Below are 11354 nucleotides of genomic sequence, written 5' to 3'. Positions count from 1 at the left end.
TGATAATGCAACAAACATAATAAACACATGACAACATCTAAAATAAATGGAAGGCATCTCGAGCCTTGGTATCCAACGTATCTATAATTTTTGATTGTTCCATGCTATTATATTACCCGTTTTGGATGTTTATGGGCTTTACTATACACTTTTATATCATTTTTGGGACTAACCTACTAACCGGAGGCCCAGCCCGAATTGCTATTTTTTTGCCTATTTCAGTGTTTCAAAGAAAAGGAATATCAAACGGAGTCCAAACGGAATGAAACCTTCGGGGGCGATCTTTTTGGAACAAACGCAATCCAGGAGACTTGGAGTGGACATCAAGAAGCAGCCGAGGCGGCCACAAGGGTGCAGGGCGCGCCCTAGGGGGTTGGGCGCGCCACCCACCCTCGTGGGCCTCTCATGGCTCCCCTGACCGACTTCCTTTGCCTATATATACTTGCATACCCTGAAAACACCGAGGAGCACCACGAAACCCTATTTCCACTGCAGCAACCTTCTGTACCCATGAGATCCCATCTTGGAGCCTTTTCCGGCGCTCCGCCGGAGGGGGAATCATTCATGAAGGGCTTCTACATCATCGCCAAGGCCTCTCCGATGAGTTGTGAGTAGTTTACAACAGACCTTCGGGTCCATAGTTATTAGCTAGATGGCTTCTTCTCTCTCTTTGAATCTCAATACAATGTTCTCCTCGATCTTCTTGGAGATCTATTTGATGTAACTCTTTTTGCGGTGTGTTTGTCGAGATCCGGTGAATTGTGGGTTTCTGATCAAGTTTATCTATGAGAAATATTTGAATCTCCTCTGAATTCTTTTATGTATGATTGGTTATCTTTGCAAGTCTCTTCTAATTATCAGTTTGGTTTGGCCTACTAGATTGATCTTTCTTGCAATGGGAGAAGTGCTTAGCTTTGGGTTCAATCTTGCGGTGTCCTTTCCCAGTGACAGCAGAGGCAGCAAGGCACGTATTGTATTGTTGCCATCGAGGATAAAAAGATGTGGTTTATATCATATTGCTTGAGTTTATCCCTCTACATCATGTCATCTTGCCTAATGTGTTACTCTATTCTTATGAACTTAATACTCTAGATGCATGCTGGATAGCGGTCGATGTGTGGAGTAATAGTAGCAGATGCAAGCAGGAGTCGGTCTACGTGTCGCGGATGTGATGCCTATATACATGATCATGCCTAGATATTCTCATCATTATGCACTTTTCTATCAATTGCTCGACAGTAATTTGTTCACCCACCGTAATACTTATGCTATCTTGAGAGAAGCCACTAGTGAAACCTATGTCCCCCGAGTCTATTTTCTATCATATAAGTTTCCGATCTACTTTATTTTGCAATCTTTACTTTCCAATCTATATCATAAAAATACCAAAAATATTTATGTTATCTTACTATCTCTATTAGATCTTACTTTCGCAAGTGGCCGTGAAGGGATTGACAACCCCTCTATCGCGTTGGTTGTGAGGTTCTTGTTTGTTTGTGTAGGTATGAGGTGACTTGCGTGAAGCCTCCTACCGGACTGATACCTTGGTTCTCAAAAACTGAGGGAAATACTCAAGCTACTTTGCTGCATCACCCTTACCTATTCAAGGAAAAACCAACGCAGTGCTCAAGAGGTAGCAAGAAGGATTTCTGGCGCCGTTGCCGGGGAGGTCTTTGCACAAGTCAAGACATACCAAGTACCCATCACAAACTCATCTCCCTCGCATTACATTATTTGTCATCTGCCTCTCGTTTTCCTCTCCCCCACTTCACCCTTGCCGTTTTATTCGCCCTCTCTTTCCCGTTCGCCTCTCTTTTTCGCTTGTCTCTTGTGTGCTTGTGTGTTATTGCTTGTCACGATGGATCAAGATAATACTAAATTGTGTGACTTTTCCAATACCAACAATAATGATTTCCTTAGCACTCCGATTGCTCCTCTTAATGATGCTGAATCTTGTGAAATCAATGCTGCTTTGTTGAATCTTGTAATGAAAGATCAATTTTCCGGCCTTCCTAGTGAAGATGTCGCTACTCATCTAAACAACTTTGTTGATTTGTGTGATATGCAAAAGAAGAAAGACATGGATTATGATATTGTTAAATGGAAGTTATTTCCGTTTTCACTTAGAGATCATGCTAAAACTTGGTTTTCGTCTTTGCCTAAAAATAGTATTGATTCATGGAATAAGTGCAAAGATGCTTTTATCTCTAAGTATTTTCCTCCCGCTAGGATCATCTCTCTTAGAAACGATATTATGAATTTTAAGCAACTTGATCATGAGCATGTTGCACAATCTTGGGAGAGAATGAAATTAATGATTCGCAATTTCCCTACACATGGTTTGAATTTATGGATGAACATACAAAAATTTTATGCCGGATTGAATTTTGCTTCTAGAAATCTTTTAGATTCGGCCGCGGGAGGCACTTTAATGGAAATCAATTTAGGAGAAGCTACTAAACTCCTAGATAATATTATGGTTAATTATTCTCCATGGCACACCGAAAGATCTACTAGTAAAAAGGTTCATGCGATAGAAGAGATTAATGTTTTGAGTGGAAAGATGGACGAACTTCTAAAATTGTTTGCCACTAAGAGTGCTCCTATTGATCCTAATGATATGCCTTTGTCTACTTTGATTGAGAATAATAATGAATCTATGGATGTGAATTTTGTTGGTAGGAATAATTTTGGTAACAACGCATATAGAGGAAACTTTAATCCTAGGTCGTTTCCTAGTAATTCCTCTAATAATTATGGTAATTCCTACAACAACTCTTATGGAAATTTTAATAAGATGCCCTATTATTTTGAGATTAGTGTTAAAGAATTTATGAATTCTCAAAAGAATTTCAATGCTTTGCTTGAAGAAAAATTGCTTAAGATCGATGAATTGGCTAGGAACATGGATATAATTTCTCTTGATGTTGATTCTTTGAAACTTAGATCTATTCCACCTAAGCATGATATCAATGAGTCTCTCAAAACCATGAGAATTTCCATTGATGAGTGCAAAGAAAGAACCGCTAGGATGCGTGCTAAGAAAGATTGCTTTGTAAGAGCGTGTTCTTCTAGTTTTCATGATAATAATGATGAAGATCTAAAAGTGATTGATTTGTCTCCTATTAAGTCTTTGTTTTTAAATATGAATCTTGATAATGATGGGACTGGAGATGAGTCAACTTTAGTTAAAAGGCGTCCCAATGATTCAGAGTTTTTAGATCTTGATGCTAAATTTGGTAAAAGTGGGATTGGAGAGGTCAAAACTTTACATAGCAATGAACCCACTATTTTGGATTTCAAGGAATTTAATTATGATAATTGTTCTTTAATAGATTGTATTTCCTTGTTGCAATCCGTGTTGAATTCTCCTCATGCTTATAGTCAAAATAAAGCTTTTACTAAACATATCGTTGATGCTTTGATGCAATCTTTTAAGGAAAAACTTGAATTGGAAGTTTCTATCCCTATAAAACTCTATGAGTGGGAACCTACTATTAAAATTAAGATTAAAGATCATGAATGCTATGCTTTGTGTGATTTGGGTGCTAGTGTTTCCACGATTCCAAAAACTTTATGTGATGTGCTAGGTTTCCGTGAATTTGATGATTGCTCTTTAAACTTGCACCTTGCGGATTCCACTATTAAGAAACCTATGGCAAGGATTAATGATGTTCTTATTGTTGCAAATAGGAATTTTGTGCCCGTAGATTTTAGGGATAATTAGATTTATGCCCCTAATTGTGTCCCACTCGTCTGTTTTACCCCTAATTCCCAAAAGTCACCGGTTCTGTCCAAGTCACTTTGCTCCTCTTATGCTTTTGCCCTTTGACCGTTTGACCGTCAGTTTGAAAACTTCATAACTAATTCATACTAAATCAAAAAAATGCAAATAAGATACCAAAATGTTCAAAAAAATCACCTATATGTCAGTGTCATTTGCATTCATGAAAAAAGTGTTGGAAAGTGCACATCCGAGTTTTAGCTCTTATGCTACCACCATGAATAGTAAAATCTAAAAAAATTCAAAAAAAATTGGTGGAAAAGAATGACAAATGTTTTAAGTGCCTGCCAAGTTTCATCAGGGAATAACATTCGTGGGTGCCACAGCAAAAAAACCAATCAGCACTCCAAAATAGATTATTTTTTTGCCACGACTTCCACGAATGTCGTTCCCTAATGAAACTTGGCAAGCACTTAGAACAGTTGTCGTTCTTTGCCACCATTTGTTTTTGAATTTTTTTGAATTTTTTTGAGTTTACTATTCATGGTGGTATCAAAAGAGCTAAAACTCGGATGTGCACTTTCCAACACTTTTTTCATGAATGCAAATGACACTGACATATAGGTGATGTTTTTCTAAACATTTTGGTATCTTATTTGCATTTCTCTGATTTAGTATGAATTAGTTATGAAGTTTTCAAACTGACAGTCAAATAGTCAAAGGGCAAAATCATAAGAGGAGCAAAGTGACTTGGACAGAACCGGTGACTTTTGGGATTTAGGGGTAAAACAGACGAGTGGGACACAACTAGGGGCATAAATCTAATTATCCCTAGATTTTATTGTTCTTGATATAGATTGCAATCTTTCATTTCCTATTATTCTTGGTAGACCTTTCCTTAGAATGATTGGTCCAATTATTGATATGAAGGAAGGAAATATTAGATTCCAATTTCCATTAAGGAAAGGCATGGAACACTTTCCTAGAAAGAAAATCAGATTTCCTTATGAATCTATTATGAGAGCCACCTATCAATTGAATACCAAAGATGGCAATGCTTAGATCTATTCTCGCTTTTATGCCTAGCTAGGGGCGTTAAACGATAGTGCTCGTTGGGAGGCAACCCAATTTTATTTTTGTTCCTTGATTTTTGCTCCTGTTTAGTACTCCCTCCGTCCTGAAATACTTGTCGGAGGAATGGGTGTATCTAGACGTATTTTAGCTCTAGATACATCCATTTTTATGCATTTCTATGACAAGTATTTTCGGATGGAGGTAGTAATAAATAATTCATCTAGCCTATATTTAGATGTGGTTTTATGTTTTAATTAGTGTTTGTGCCAAGTAGATCATCTTGGGTGAAAGTTAATTTGATCTTGCTGAAAAACAGAAAATTTTGCACGACGAGAATAATTTTAATAAATCACAGAAACGTGATTTTTAGTTGATTCATTTTGCAGTATATTAATAGACAAATTGCCTAGGACTTCCTATTTTGGTAGGATTTTTAGAGTTCAGAAGTATTCAAAAGTTACAGATTGCTACAAACTGTTCTGTTTTTGACAGATTCTGTTTTTCGTGTGTTGTTTGCTTATTTTGATGAATCTATGGCTAGTATAGGGAGGTATGAACCATAGAGAAGTTGGAATACAGTAGTTTTAACACCAATATAAATAAAGAATGAGTTCATTACAATACCTTAAGTGGTGGTTTTTCTTTCTTGCACTAACGGAGCTCATGAGATTTCCTGTTGAGTTTTGTGTTGTGAAGTTTTCAAGTTTTGGGTAAAGATTTGATGGACTATGGAATAAGGAGTGGCAAGAGCCTAAGCTTGGGGATGCCCATGGCACCCCAAGATAATTCAAGTACAACCAAAAGCCTAAGCTTGGGGATGCCCCGGAAGGCATCCCCTCTTTCGTCTTCGTCTATCGGTAACTTTACTTGGAGCTATATTTTTATTCACCACATGATATGTGTTTTGCTTGGAGTGTCTTGTATGATATGAGTCTTTGCTTATTATTTTTCCACAATCATCCTTGCTGTACACACCTTTTGGGAGAGACACACATGATTCGGAATTTATTAGAATACTCTATGTGCTTCACTTATATCTTTTGAACTAGACAATTTTGCGCTAGTGCTTCACTTATATCTTTTAGAGCACGGCGGTGGTTTTATTTTGTAGAAATTATTGATCTCTCATGCTTCACTTATATTATTTTGAGAGTCTTTTAGAACAGCATGGTATTTGCTTTGGTTATAAAATTCGTCCTAATATGATGGGCATCCAAGTTGGGTATAATAAAAACTATCATAAAAAGTGCATTGAATACTATGATCAATTTGATGCTTGATGATTGTGTTGAGATATGAGGATGGTAATATTAGAGTCATGCTAGTTGGGTAATTGTGAATTTTAGGAATACTTGTGTTAAAGTTTTTGATTCCCGTAGCATGCACGTACGGTGAACCGTTATGTGATGAAGTTGGAGCATGATTTATTTATTGATTGTCTTCCTTATGTGTGGAGGTCAGGATTGCGCGATGGTTAACTCCTACCAACCCTTCCCCTAGGAGCATGTGTCTAGTACTTTGTTTTGATTACTTGTAGATTTTTGCAATAAGTATATGAGTTCTTCATGACTAATGTTGAGTCCATGGATTATACGCACTCTCACCCTTCCACCATTGCCAGCCTCTCTTGTGCCACGCAACTTTCGCCGGTACCATACACCCACCATATACCTTCCTCAAAACAGCCACCATACCTACCTATTATGGCACTTCCCTGGCCATTCCGAGATATATTGCCATGCAACATTCCACCCTTCCATTTATTATGACACGCTCCATCATTGTCATATTGCTTTTGCATGATCATGTAGTTGACATCATATTTGTGGCAAAGCCACTTTCATAATTTTCATACATGTCACTCTTGATTCATTGCATATCCCGGTACACCGCCGGAGGCATCCATATAGAGTCATATTTTGTTCTAAGTATTGAGTTGTAAGTAAATAAAAGTGTGATGATCTTCATTATTAGAGCATTGTCCCAAGTGAGGAAAGGATGATGGAGACTATGATTCCCCCACAAGTCGGGATGAGACTCCGGACTTTATGAAAAATAAAAGAGGCCAAAGAAGCCCAAATAAAAAAAAAGAGGCCAAAGAAGCCCACCAAAATAAAAAAAATGAGAGAAAATGAGAGAAGGGACAATGTTACTATCCTTTTTCCACACTTGTGCTTCAAAGTAGCACCATGACCTTCATGATAGAGAGTCTCATATGTTGTCACTTTCATATACTAGTGGTAATTTTACATTATAGAACTTGGCTTGTATATTCCAATGATGGGCTTCCTCAAAATGCCCTAGGTCTTCTTGAGCAAGCACGTTGGATGCACGCCCACTTAGTTTCTTTTTGAGCTTTCATACACTTATAGCTCTAGTGCATCCGTTGCATGGCAATCCCTACTCACTCACATTGATATATATTAATGGGCATCTCCATAGCCCATTGATACGCCTAGTTGATGTGAGACTATCTTCTTCTTTTTATCTTCTCCACAACCACCATTCTATTCCACATATAGTGCTATGTCCATGGCTCACGCTCATGTATTGCATGAAGATTGAAAAAGTTTGAAAATACTAAAGTATGAAATAATTGTTTGGCTAAAACCGGGGTTGTGCATGATTTAAATATTTTGTGTGATGAAAATAGAGCATAGCCAGACTATATGATTTTGTACGGATGACTTTCTTTGGCCATGTTATTTTGAGAAGACATGATTACTTTGTTAGTATCCTTGAAGTATTATTACTCTTATGTAATATGAACTTTTATATTGAATCTTTTGGATCTGAACATTCATGCCACAATAAACAAAATTACATTGAGTATTATGCTAGGTAGCATTCCACATTAAAAATTCTGTTTTTATCATTTACCTACTAGACGACGAGCAGGAATTAAGCTTGGGGATGCTTGATACGTCCCCAACGTATCTATAATTTTTTATTGTTCCATGCTATTATATTACCCATTTTGGGTGTTTATGGGCTTTACTATACACTTTTATATCATTTTTGGGACAAACCTACTAACCGGAGGCCCAGCCCGAATTGCTGTTTTTTTCCTATTTCAGTGTTTTGAAGAAAAGGAATGTCATACGGAGTCCAAATGGAATGAAACCTTCGGGAGCGATCTTTTTGGAACAAACGCAATCCAGGAGACTTGGAGTGGACGTCAAGAAGCAGCCGAGGCAGCCACGAGGGTGCAGGGCGCACCCTAGGGGGTGGGCGCGCCCCCACCCTCGTGGGCCCCTCGTGGCTCCCCTGACCGACTTCCTTCGCCTATATATACTTGTATACCCTGAAAACACCGAGGAGCACCACGAAACCCTATTTCCACTGCCGCAACCTTCTGTACCCGTGAGATCCCATCTTGGAGCCTTTTCCGGCGCTCCGCCGGAGGGGGAATCAATCACGAAGGGCTTCTACATCATCGCCAAGGCCTCTCCGATGAGTTTTAAGTAGTTTACCACAGACCTTCGGGTCCATAGTTATTAGCTAGATGGCTTCTTCTCTTTCTTTGAATCTCAATACAATGTTCTCCTCGATCTTCTTGGAGATCTATTCGATGTAACTCTTTTTGCGGTGTGTTTGTCGAGATCCGATGAATTGTGGGTTTATGATCAAGTTTATCTATGAGAAATATTTGAATCTCCTCTGAATTCTTTTATGTATGATTGGTTATCTTTTCAAGTCTCTTCGAATTATCAGTTTTGTTTGGCCTACTAGATTGATCTTTCTTGCAATGGGAGAAGTGCTTAGCTTTGTTCAATCTTGTGGTGTCCTTTCCCAGTGACAGCAGGGGCAAGAAGGCACGTATTGTATTGTTGCCATCGAGGATAAATAGATGGGGTTTATATCATATTGCTTGAGTTTATCCCTCTACATCATGTCATCTTGCCTAATGCGTTACTCTGTTCTTATGAACTTAATACTCTAGATGCATGCTGGATAACGGTCGATGTGTGGAGTAATAGTAGTAGATGCAGGCAGGAGTCGGTCTACTTGTCGCGGACGTGATGCCTATATACATGATCATGCCTAGATATTCTCATAACTATGCACTTCTCTATCAGTTTCTCGACAATAATTTGTTCACCCACCGTAATACTTATGCTATCTTGAGGGAAGCCACTAGTGAAACCTATGGCCCTTGGGTCTATTTTCTATCATATAAGTTTCCGATCTACTTTAGTTTGCAATCTTTACTTTCCAATCTATATCATAAAAATACCAAAAAATATTCATCTTATCTTATTATCTCTATCAGATCTTACTTTCGCAAGTGGCCGTGAAGTGATTGACAACCCCTTTATCGTGTTGGTTGCGAGGTTCTTGTTTGTTTGTGTAGGTACGTGGGACTTGCGTGAAGCCTCCTGCTGGATTGATACCTTGGTTCTCAAAAACTGAGGGAAATACTTACGCTACTTTGCTGCATCACCCTTTCCTCTTCAAGGGAAAACCAACGCAGTGCTCAAGAGGTAGAGGAGGCCACTGAAGGCTTTCTTCAGTTTGTTGTTAGTAGACCGGATACTTTGCAACACCACACCCATTAGGGCGCGGTGCTTCGCAATGATGGAGGAGCTGTTTAAGGCCTCCTCATCACATCCGGCCACCCAACCACAACTCGATCGCCGGTGTTCGGCGCTGGCAGCGGGACCCCGGCTCCTCCTTCGATGGAGGGCGAATTGATGCCTCCGGGGGCCTTGGGGGCTCTGAAGCCATCTTTCGGGAGGGCTCAGATTCACCGAGATCCCCCTCTTTGTTCACCAAGAGGGATCCCTCCTCCTGGTCTTCGCCTACTGAGGTGTTTGCCTCGGCAATGATCTTGTCACCACCGCCTCCCGTGTCTAGGACGGGAGGGGTCCTTCGGGACAGCACCTTCCCGGTCTCCCCAACGACCAGAGGAGGCACATAATGCGATACAGACCCGCTCTCCACCAGTTTGGCTGGCGAAGAAGTCCCCTCTGAGGTTTGGTCAGTGAGGTGGGCGCGCGGTGGGCAACAACACGAAGGGCACATGTGCTATCAACAATAGAATAACAAACAAGCACCTAGAGAATATCTGAAATCATACCTTTGGGCAGGGGGCTTGACCCTGGGGTTCCTCTCCGAAACCTCTTCGGATGCTACAGACTCCTCGTCAGAATCCAAGCTGTCATCAGGCAGGACTAGCTTGGGCATACACTGTTTCTTTGGGGCGTGAGGGGGCTTCTCCTCCTCAGCATCGTCCAACGCCGCCCTCTTCTTAGGAAGGGAGGAGCCACTCTCCTCCTTGTCCTCTTCCTGCTCCCCTCTTGAGCGAAGGGAGCCTGGGTGTCTTCGGATTTGCTGTATGGATGCCCTCTTGAGCGGAGGCCTTCCCTGGCCTCCTGCACCTCTTTCTTCTTCTTTTCCTTCTTGTCTGGCGCCTTGTACGGTGCCATGGTCAGCATCTCCTCCAGCTGAACTGACCAGGGGTCTTTGGTTAGCGGGGCCAGGCTCTCGATCTTCTTGGCCTTCTCGAGCTAGCCCTATGGAAGTAGGAAAGCTAGGATTAAAACTCTTGGAATGCAAACATCCAAACATAGAGCGGATAGAACTTTGTTACCTCCTTTGGGGGGTGAGCGGCATCGAGGCCGATGTCCTTCTTCTTGGCCGGCCATGCTTTATGAGGCTTAAACAACACCTTCCACAACTTCTCGTGGGTGGTGCCATAGAAGTATTGCACGGTGGCCGGATCCTTGGGTTTGTAAGACCACATTGTGGTGTCCCTTTGTTGGTAGGGGAGGAGGCGGCGGTAGAGCATCACCTAAACCACATTGGTCAACTTGGCGCTTGCCTTTATCATGTTGAATATGCGCTTCTGCAGTGACTCCACCTTCGTAGTGGACTCCCAGTCAAGGCCCTTCTTGGTCCATGAGGTTAGCCTCGTCGGGGGTCCAGATTTGAATTCGGGAGCCATCGTCCAGGCCACATCCTGTGGCTCTGTGATGTAGAACCACTCCTTTTGCCAGACTTTGACAGTATCTATGAATGTGCCCTCCGGGCACTTGACCCGGGCAAGTTTACTAATCATCGCCCCACCGCAGTCCGCCTGTTGGCCATCGACTATCTTCGGCTTGACGTTGTAGACCTTTAGCCCCAGGCTGAAGTGTGACCAGACTTGCAAGAAGGTCTCACAGATGATGAAGAAGGCCGAGATATGGAGGAAGGAGTTCGGGGCTAGATCATGGAAATCCAGCCTGTAGAAGAACATAAGCCCCCTGACGAAGGGGTGGAGTGGGAAGCCTAGTCCCTGGATGAAGTGGGGGACGAACATCACCCTCTCGCCTGGCCGGGGCATGGAGACGGCCTGGCCCTCCTCTAGGGCTCGGTGAGTGACTCCGAACGGTAGATAGCCGGCACGCTTCATGTCCTCAATGTCGTCGTTGGTGACGGTGGGGGCCTCTCACTTGCCCTTGGCATCGGATCCGGCCATGGCTGAAGGAGGGGGTGGCTTGAAGAGACTTCTGGTAGAAGAATCGCACGGGGCGCCGGAGCTCCGTAGATTGGGAAAGTGATGGTGAGAGGA

The sequence above is a fragment of the Triticum aestivum genome, chromosome 1B, assembly GCF_018294505.1.
Source record: "Triticum aestivum cultivar Chinese Spring chromosome 1B, IWGSC CS RefSeq v2.1, whole genome shotgun sequence".
Taxonomy (NCBI): Eukaryota; Viridiplantae; Streptophyta; class Magnoliopsida; order Poales; family Poaceae; genus Triticum; species Triticum aestivum.
This window is presented reverse-complemented; position numbering follows the sequence as displayed.